Raw genomic sequence first — 9,968 nt, 5'->3', positions numbered from 1 at the left:
CTTTTCTGTCTATTGCCCCATTCATTGATTTGATCCCAAAAGATAGGCAGATGAAAAGTGTGAAGAATACCTGTTCTAATGGGTAAACTCTCTTCATTTTATCATTTCAAATGCAGCTAGAAGTGTTACTTCGGGCAAAATTCTATGGTTCTTGTAACCCTAACCCTAGCCAGGCATTAAAAGCATGCCGATGTATCTACAGTATCATTTGACAGCACTTTTCACCTCAATGAAAATTTGCCTAAAGAAGACAGATGATTTAAGAAGATACATTTCCAAGAGGTTTTGAGAAGCGTTTGGATTGTTTGAGACTGATATTTTTAGGTTTGAGGTTAAATTTCAAATCGGATGATTGGAGGGCTTCTGAGACACCCTGCTGGAATGGGTGCTTTTAAACCCTAGCTAGGGTTAGGGTTAGCGATCCCACACTATTTAGAAGTTTTATACTATTAGCGCTGGATTGCGGGCCCACAGTTATCTTTAGGATGAGTGATAATTTGCTCCTATCTGCACTTTTAGTTTTCGGGCACTTTTGGCCTCTTTTCTGTCTATTGCCCCATTCATTGATTTGATCCAAAACGTGAGCCAGATGAAAAGTGTGAAGAATACCTGTTCTAATGGGTAAACTCTCTTCATTTTGTCATTTAAAGTGCAGCTAGAAGTGTAACTTCGGGAAAAATTCTATGGTTCTTGTTACCCTAACCCTAGCCAGGCATTAAAAGCATGCCGATGTATCTACCATTTGACAGCACTTTTCACCTCAATGAAAATTTGCCTAAAGAAGACAGATTATTAAAGAAGATACATTTCCAAGAGGTTTTGAGAAGCGTTCGGATTGTTTGAGACTGATATTTTTAGGTTTGAGGTTAAATTTCAAATCGGATGATTGGAGGGGTTCTGAGACACCCTGCTGGAATGGGCAATTTTAAACCCTAGCTAGGGTTAGGGTTAGCGATCCCACACTATTTAGAAGTTTTATACTATTAGCGCTGGATTGCGGGCCCACAGTTATCTTTAGGATGAGTGATAATTTGCTCCTATCTGCACTTTTAGTTTTCGGGCACTTTTGGCCTCTTTTCTGTCTATTGCCCCATTCATTGATTTGATCCAAAACGTGAGCCAGCTGAAAAGTGTGAAGAATACCTGTTCTAATTGGTAAACTCTCTTCATTTTGTCATTTAAAGTGCAGCTAGAAGTGTTACTTCGGGCAAAATTCTATGGTTCTTGTTACCCTAACCCTAGCCAGGCATTAAAAGCATGCCGATGTATCTACCATTTGACAGCACTTTTCACCTCAATGAAAATTTGCCTAAAGAAGACAGATTATTAAAGAAGATACATTTCCAAGAGGTTTTGAGAAGCGTTTGGATTGTTTGAGACTGATATTTTTAGGTTTGAGGTTAAATTTCAAATCGGATGATTGGAGGGCTTCTGAGACACCCTGCAGGAATGGGCACTTTTAAACCCTAGCTAGGGTTAGGGTTAGCGATCCCACACTACGTAGAAGTTTTTTACTATCAGCACTGCATTGCAGGCCCCCAGTTATCTTTAGGATGAGTGATAATTTGCTCCTTTCTGCACTTTTAGTTTTCGGGCACTTTTGGCCTCTTTTCTGTCTATTGCCCCATTCATTGATTTGATCCCAAAAGATAGGCAGATGAAAAGTGTGAAGAATACCTGTTCTAATGGGTAAACTCTCTTCATTTTATCATTTCAAGTGCAGCTAGAAGTGTAACTTCGGGCAAAATTCTATGGTTCTTGTAACCCTAACCCTAGCCAGGCATTAAAAGCATGCCGATGTATCTACAGTATCATTTGACAGCACTTTTCACCTCAATGAAAATTTGCCTAAAGAAGACAGATGATTTAAGAAGATACATTTCCAAGAGGTTTTGAGAAGCGTTTGGATTGTTTGAGACTCATATTTTTTGGTTTGAGGTTAAATTTCAAATCGGATGATTGGAGGGCTTCTGAGACACCCTGCTGGAATGGGCAATTTTAAACCCTAGCTAGGGTTAGGGTTAGCGATTCCACACTACGTAGAAGTTTTTTACTATCAGAGCTGGATTGCGGGCCCCCAGTTATCTTTAGGATGAGTGATAATTTGCTCCTATCTGCACTTTTAGTTTTCGGGCAGTTTTGGCCTCTTTTCTGTCTATTGCCCCATTCATTGATTTGATCCCAAAAGTGAGCCAGATGAAAACTGTGAAGAATACCTGTTCTAATTGGTAAACTCTCTTCATTTTGTCATTTCAAGTGCAGCTAGAAGTGTAACTTCGGGCAAAATTCTATGGTTCTTGTAACCCTAACCCTAGCCAGGCATTAAAAGCATGTCGATGTATTTACCATTTGACAGCACTTTTCACCTCAATGAAAATTTGCCTAAAGAAGACAGATTTTTAAAGAACATATATTTGCATGAGGTTTTGAGAAGCTTTTGGATTGTTTGAGACTGATATTTTTTGGTTTGAGGTTAAATTTCAAATTGGATGATTGGAGGGCTTCTGAGACACCCTGCTGGAATGGGCGCTTTTAAACCCTAGCTAGGGTTAGGGTTAGCGATCCCACACTATTTAGAAGTTTTATACTATTAGCGCTGGATTGCGGGCCCCCAGTTATCTTTAGGATGAGTGATAATTTGCTCCTATCTGCACTTTTAGTTTTCGGGCAGTTTTGGCCTCTTTTCTGTCTATTGCCCCATTCATTGATTTGATCCCAAAAGTGAGCCAGATGAAAACTGTGAAGAATACCTGTTCTAATTGGTAAACTCTCTTCATTTTGTCATTTCAAGTGCAGCTAGAAGTGTAACTTCGGGCAAAATTCTATGGTTCTTGTAACCCTAACCCTAGCCAGGCATTAAAAGCATGTCGATGTATTTACCATTTGACAGCACTTTTCACCTCAATGAAAATTTGCCTAAAGAAGACAGATTTTTAAAGAACATATATTTGCATGAGGTTTTGAGAAGCTTTTGGATTGTTTGAGACTGATATTTTTTGGTTTGAGGTTAAATTTCAAATTGGATGATTGGAGGGCTTCTGAGACACCCTGCTGGAATGGGCGCTTTTAAACCCTAGCTAGGGTTAGGGTTAGCGATCCCACACTATTTAGAAGTTTTATACTATTAGCGCTGGATTGCGGGCCCACAGTTATCTTTAGGATGAGTGATAATTTGCTCCTATCTGCACTTTTAGTTTTCGGGCACTTTTGGCCTCTTTTCTGTTTATTGCCCCATTCATTGATTTGATCCAAAAAGTGAGCCAGATGAAAAGTGTGAAGAATACCTGTTCTAATGGGTAAACTCTCTTCATTTTGTCATTTAAAGTGCAGCTAGAAGTGTAACTTCGGGAAAAGTTCTATGGTTCTTGTAACCCTAACCCTAGCCAGGCATTAAAAGCATGCTGATGTATATACCATTTGACAGCACTTTTCACCTCAATGAAAATTTGCCTAAAGAAGACAGATTATTAAAGAACATACATTTCCAAGAGGTTTTGAGAAGCGTTTGGATTGTTTGAGACCCATATTTTTTGGTTTGAGGTTAAATTTCAAATCGGATGATTGGAGGGCTTCTGAGACACCCTGCAGGAATGGGCACTTTTAAACCCTAGCTAGGGTTAGGATTAGCGATCCCACACTACGTAGAAGTTTTTTACTATCAGCACTGCATTGCAGGCCCCCAGTTATCTTTAGGATGAGTGATAATTTGCTCCTATCTGCACTTTTAGTTTTCTGGCACTTTTGGCCTCTTTTCTGTCTATTGCCCCATTCATTGATTTGATCCCAAAAGATAGGCAGATGAAAAGTGTGAAGAATACCTGTTCTAATGGGTAAACTCTCTTCATTTTATCATTTCAAGTGCAGCTAGAAGTGTAACTTCGGGCAAAATTCTATGGTTCTTGTAACCCTAACCCTAGCCAGGCATTAAAAGCATGCCGATGTATCTACAGTATCATTTGACAGCACTTTTCACCTCAATGAAAATTTGCCTAAAGAAGACAGATGATTTAAGAAGATACATTTCCAAGAGGTTTTGAGAAGCGTTTGGATTGTTTGAGACTCATATTTTTTGGTTTGAGGTTAAATTTCAAATCGGATGATTGGAGGGCTTCTGAGACACCCTGCTGGAATGGGCAATTTTAAACCCTAGCTAGGGTTAGGGTTAGCGATTCCACACTACGTAGAAGTTTTTTACTATCAGAGCTGGATTGCGGGCCCCCAGTTATCTTTAGGATGAGTGATAATTTGCTCCTATCTGCACTTTTAGTTTTCGGGCAGTTTTGGCCTCTTTTCTGTCTATTGCCCCATTCATTGATTTGATCCCAAAAGTGAGCCAGATGAAAACTGTGAAGAATACCTGTTCTAATTGGTAAACTCTCTTCATTTTGTCATTTCAAGTGCAGCTAGAAGTGTAACTTCGGGCAAAATTCTATGGTTCTTGTAACCCTAACCCTAGCCAGGCATTAAAAGCATGTCGATGTATTTACCATTTGACAGCACTTTTCACCTCAATGAAAATTTGCCTAAAGAAGACAGATTTTTAAAGAACATATATTTGCATGAGGTTTTGAGAAGCTTTTGGATTGTTTGAGACTGATATTTTTTGGTTTGAGGTTAAATTTCAAATTGGATGATTGGAGGGCTTCTGAGACACCCTGCTGGAATGGGCGCTTTTAAACCCTAGCTAGGGTTAGGGTTAGCGATCCCACACTATTTAGAAGTTTTATACTATTAGCGCTGGATTGCGGGCCCACAGTTATCTTTAGGATGAGTGATAATTTGCTCCTATCTGCACTTTTAGTTTTCGGGCACTTTTGGCCTCTTTTCTGTCTATTGCCCCATTCATTGATTTGATCCAAAAAGTGAGCCAGATGAAAAGTGTGAAGAATACCTGTTCTAATGGGTAAACTCTCTTCATTTTATCATTTCAAATGCAGCTAGAAGTGTAACTTCGGGCAAAATTCTATGGTTCTTGTAACCCTAACCCTAGCCAGGCATTAAAAGCATGCCGATGTATCTACAGTATCATTTGACAGCACTTTTCACCTCAATGAAAATTTGCCTAAAGAAGACAGATGATTTAAGAAGATACATTTCCAAGAGGTTTTGAGAAGCGTTTGGATTGTTTGAGACTCATATTTTTTGGTTTGAGGTTAAATTTCAAATCGGATGATTGGAGGGCTTCTGAGACACCCTGCTGGAATGGGCAATTTTAAACCCTAGCTAGGGTTAGGGTTAGCGATTCCACACTACGTAGAAGTTTTTTACTATCAGAGCTGGATTGCGGGCCCCCAGTTATCTTTAGGATGAGTGATAATTTGCTCCTATCTGCACTTTTAGTTTTCGGGCAGTTTTGGCCTCTTTTCTGTCTATTGCCCCATTCATTGATTTGATCCCAAAAGTGAGCCAGATGAAAACTGTGAAGAATACCTGTTCTAATTGGTAAACTCTCTTCATTTTGTCATTTCAAGTGCAGCTAGAAGTGTAACTTCGGGCAAAATTCTATGGTTCTTGTAACCCTAACCCTAGCCAGGCATTAAAAGCATGTCGATGTATTTACCATTTGACAGCACTTTTCACCTCAATGAAAATTTGCCTAAAGAAGACAGATTTTTAAAGAACATATATTTGCATGAGGTTTTGAGAAGCTTTTGGATTGTTTGAGACTGATATTTTTTGGTTTGAGGTTAAATTTCAAATTGGATGATTGGAGGGCTTCTGAGACACCCTGCTGGAATGGGCGCTTTTAAACCCTAGCTAGGGTTAGGGTTAGCGATCCCACACTATTTAGAAGTTTTATACTATTAGCGCTGGATTGCGGGTCCACAGTTATCTTTAGGATGAGTGATAATTTGCTCCTATCTGCACTTTTAGTTTTCGGGCAGTTTTGGCCTCTTTTCTGTTTATTGCCCCATTCATTGATTTGATCCAAAAAGTGAGCCAGATGAAAAGTGTGAAGAATACCTGTTCTAATGGGTAAACTCTCTTCATTTTGTCATTTAAAGTGCAGCTAGAAGTGTTACTTCGGGCAAAATTCTATGGTTCTTGTTACCCTAACCCTAGCCAGGCATTAAAAGCATGCCGATGTATCTACCATTTGACAGCACTTTTCACCTCAATGAAAATTTGCCTAAAGAAGACAGATTATTAAAGAAGATACATTTCCAAGAGGTTTTGAGAAGCGTTTGGATTGTTTGAGACTGATATTTTTAGGTTTGAGGTTAAATTTCAAATCGGATGATTGGAGGGCTTCTGAGACACCCTGCTGGAATGGGCGCTTTTAAACCCTAGCTAGGGTTAGGGTTAGCGATCCCACACTATTTAGAAGTTTTATACTATTAGCGCTGGATTGCGGGCCCACAGTTATCTTTAGGATGAGTGATAATTTGCTCCTATCTGCACTTTTAGTTTTCGGGCACTTTTGGCCTCTTTTCTGTCTATTGCCCCATTCATTGATTTGATCCAAAACGTGAGCCAGATGAAAAGTGTGAAGAATACCTGTTCTAATGGGTAAACTCTCTTCATTTTGTCATTTAAAGTGCAGCTAGAAGTGTAACTTCGGGAAAAGTTCTATGGTTCTTGTAACCCTAACCCTAGCCAGGCATTAAAAGCATGCTGATGTATCTACCATTTGACAGCACTTTTCACCTCAATGAAAATTTGCCTAAAGAAGACAGATTATTAAAGAACATACATTTCCAAGAGGTTTTGAGAAGCGTTTGGATTGTTTGAGACCCATATTTTTTGGTTTGAGGTTAAATTTCAAATCGGATGATTGGAGGGCTTCTGAGACACCCTGCAGGAATGGGCACTTTTAAACCCTAGCTAGGGTTAGGGTTAGCGATCCCACACTACATAGAAGTTTTTTACTATCAGCACTGCATTGCAGGCCCCCAGTTATCTTTAGGATGAGTGATAATTTGCTCCTATCTGCACTTTTAGTTTTCTGGCACTTTTGGCCTCTTTTCTGTCTATTGCCCCATTCATTGATTTGATCCCAAAAGATAGGCAGATGAAAAGTGTGAAGAATACCTGTTCTAATGGGTAAACTCTCTTCATTTTATCATTTCAAGTGCAGCTAGAAGTGTAACTTCGGGCAAAATTCTATGGTTCTTGTAACCCTAACCCTAGCCAGGCATTAAAAGCATGCCGATGTATCTACAGTATCATTTGACAGCACTTTTCACCTCAATGAAAATTTGCCTAAAGAAGACAGATGATTTAAGAAGATACATTTCCAAGAGGTTTTGAGAATCGTTTGGATTGTTTGAGACTCATATTTTTTGGTTTGAGGTTAAATTTCAAATCGGATGATTGGAGGGCTTCTGAGACACCCTGCTGGAATGGGCAATTTTAAACCCTAGCTAGGGTTAGGGTTAGCGATTCCACACTACGTAGAAGTTTTTTACTATCAGAGCTGGATTGCGGGCCCACAGTTATCTTTAGGATGAGTGATAATTTGCTCCTATCTGCACTTTTAGTTTTTGGGCAGTTTTGGCCTCTTTTCTGTCTATTGCCCCATTCATTGATTTGATCCCAAAAGTGAGCCAGATGAAAAGTGTGAAGAATACCTGTTCTAATGGGTAAACTCTCTTCATTTTGTCATTTCAAGTGCAGCTAGAAGTGTTACTTCGGGCAAAATTCTATGGTTCTTGTTACCCTAACCCTAGCCAGGCATTAAAAGCATGCCGATGTATCTACCATTTGACAGCACTTTTCACCTCAATGAAAATTTGCCTAAAGAAGACAGATTATTAAAGAAGATACATTTCCAAGAGGTTTTGAGAAGCGTTTGGATTGTTTGAGACTGATATTTTTAGGTTTGAGGTTAAATTTCAAATCGGATGATTGGAGGGCTTCTGAGACACCCTGCTGGAATGGGCGCTTTTAAACCCTAGCTAGGGTTAGGGTTAGCGATCCCACACTATTTAGAAGTTTTATACTATTAGCGCTGGATTGCGGGCCCACAGTTATCTTTAGGATGAGTGATAATTTGCTCCTATCTGCACTTTTAGTTTTCGGGCACTTTTGGCCTCTTTTCTGTCTATTGCCCCATTCATTGATTTGATCCAAAACGTGAGCCAGATGAAAAGTGTGAAGAATACCTGTTCTAATGGGTAAACTCTCTTCATTTTGTCATTTAAAGTGCAGCTAGAAGTGTAACTTCGGGCAAAATTCTATGTTTCTTGTAACCCTAACCCTAGCCAAGCATTAAAAGCATGCCAATGTATCTACCATTTGACAGCACTTTTCACCTCAATGAAAATTTGCCTAAAGAAGACAGATTATTAAAGAGGATACATTTCCAAGAGGTTTTGAGAAGCGTTTGGATTGTTTGAGACTCATATTTTTAGGTTTGAGGTTAAATTTCAAATCGGATGATTGGAGGGCTTCTGAGACACCCTGCTGGAATGGGCTATTTTAAACCCTAGCTAGGGTTAGGGTTAGCGATCCCACACTACGTAGAAGTTTTTTACTATCAGCGCTGGATTGCGGGCCCCCAGTTATCTTTAGGATGAGTGATAATTTGCTCTTACTGTACAGTACCTTCAGTTTAACTAATGTACTCTGGCATTTTTCTATTAATCCCAGAAAATGATCTTTTAATTAAAATTAAAATCCTTTCAGCCTGTTAATCTGTAGCTTTTAATCTTGGTGCTTAATAACTAACTTGAACTGCTTCTCCAGCTTGCAAGAAAAAAAAAAATCGCATGTGTTTTTCACTGTGCACTTCTCCAGATCAGCAACAACAGAGTTATCTGCATATTGCAAAAAAAAAACATAGGTTTTATATAAACACTCATACTCTAGTTTGTGTCTGTGTTTACATACTGTACATAACTCACAGATAAAATTCAATATGCCTTAACTCCATAATGACTTTATTGAGTTATTAAAAATGCTAAATATAAGCCATATGGCATGAAATCTCTGAACCATGACCTCATATGCAGGCATTTTTATTGCTCAATATTCTCAAAAGAAATACTATTGGCTAGCTGAGTGGGAGGGTACCTTGCTTCCTGGTCAGGCTAGAATCTTCAAGGACTTGTCAGGATGTCTTGGAATGGAAGTGTGTCACCTGGTGCCTTCTGGTGCAGGTAGTTCTGCTTTAAATAGAAGTACACATCCTGATCTCATCTTAGGTGCAAAGTTGCATTTTAAAAAGAACAACCTTTTTACAATAAGAACAACAAGGACTGCATGTCTGCAAGGCAGGCAATATTAGTAATCCTTTCTGGATAAGAGTGATTTCAGATATTTTGTTTTTGAGCGAGATTGATATTTTTATAATCACAGTATTATATAAACAAATCAAAAATAGCTAATCAAATCAATTCAAAATACTTTATTCATCCATTAGGTGCAATTTAAGATTTAATAATACTGTATGTCAATTCCTACTCGCTAAAATATACAGTACAGTAAGAGAGACTCCTAGAAAGAAATGCTGACTGAATGTTAAAGGGTCTCTACAAATATATCAGAGCTCCGTGACAAAAAGCACTAAAGTTGAATCTAACAGCACCAATGTTGTCCTCATTTTCTCATAGGCATTACTTTTTTAAATGCAGTTACATTCTGAGTAAACCTCATACGTTAGTCAAATTAATTTGAAAATCCTTAATGTCAGGAATCTTTGTCACAAGCAAAAGCTGAAAATGCCCTCAAAAGCACGAAATACATACTTATTTTGTCTTAGGACCATTTAATTTAATAATAGAACAAGGCAAGTCCCATTGTTCTACAGAGTTTATTAACGTCTTCCTTCTTTCCTATTAAGACTTTTTACTGTCTTTCTAATGGCTGGCATTAGCAACAATACCTGTTTGAGAGTTTGTTTGTATTGCACTTTGTTCCAGCATGACCCTGTTATGTCTGACAAAATGGATGACTGCACACAGTTATTTTAGTCATGGGAGCAACAGGAAGCATAAACTGAAATCAAATGCATGTAAACTCACAAC

The sequence above is a fragment of the Lepisosteus platostomus genome, chromosome 9, assembly GCF_059453375.1.
Source record: "Lepisosteus platostomus isolate fLepPlt1 chromosome 9, fLepPlt1.hap1, whole genome shotgun sequence".
Classification (NCBI taxonomy): domain Eukaryota; kingdom Metazoa; phylum Chordata; class Actinopteri; order Semionotiformes; family Lepisosteidae; genus Lepisosteus; species Lepisosteus platostomus.
The sequence above is the reverse complement of the archived record's forward strand: the minus strand, read 5'-3'. Positions refer to the sequence as shown.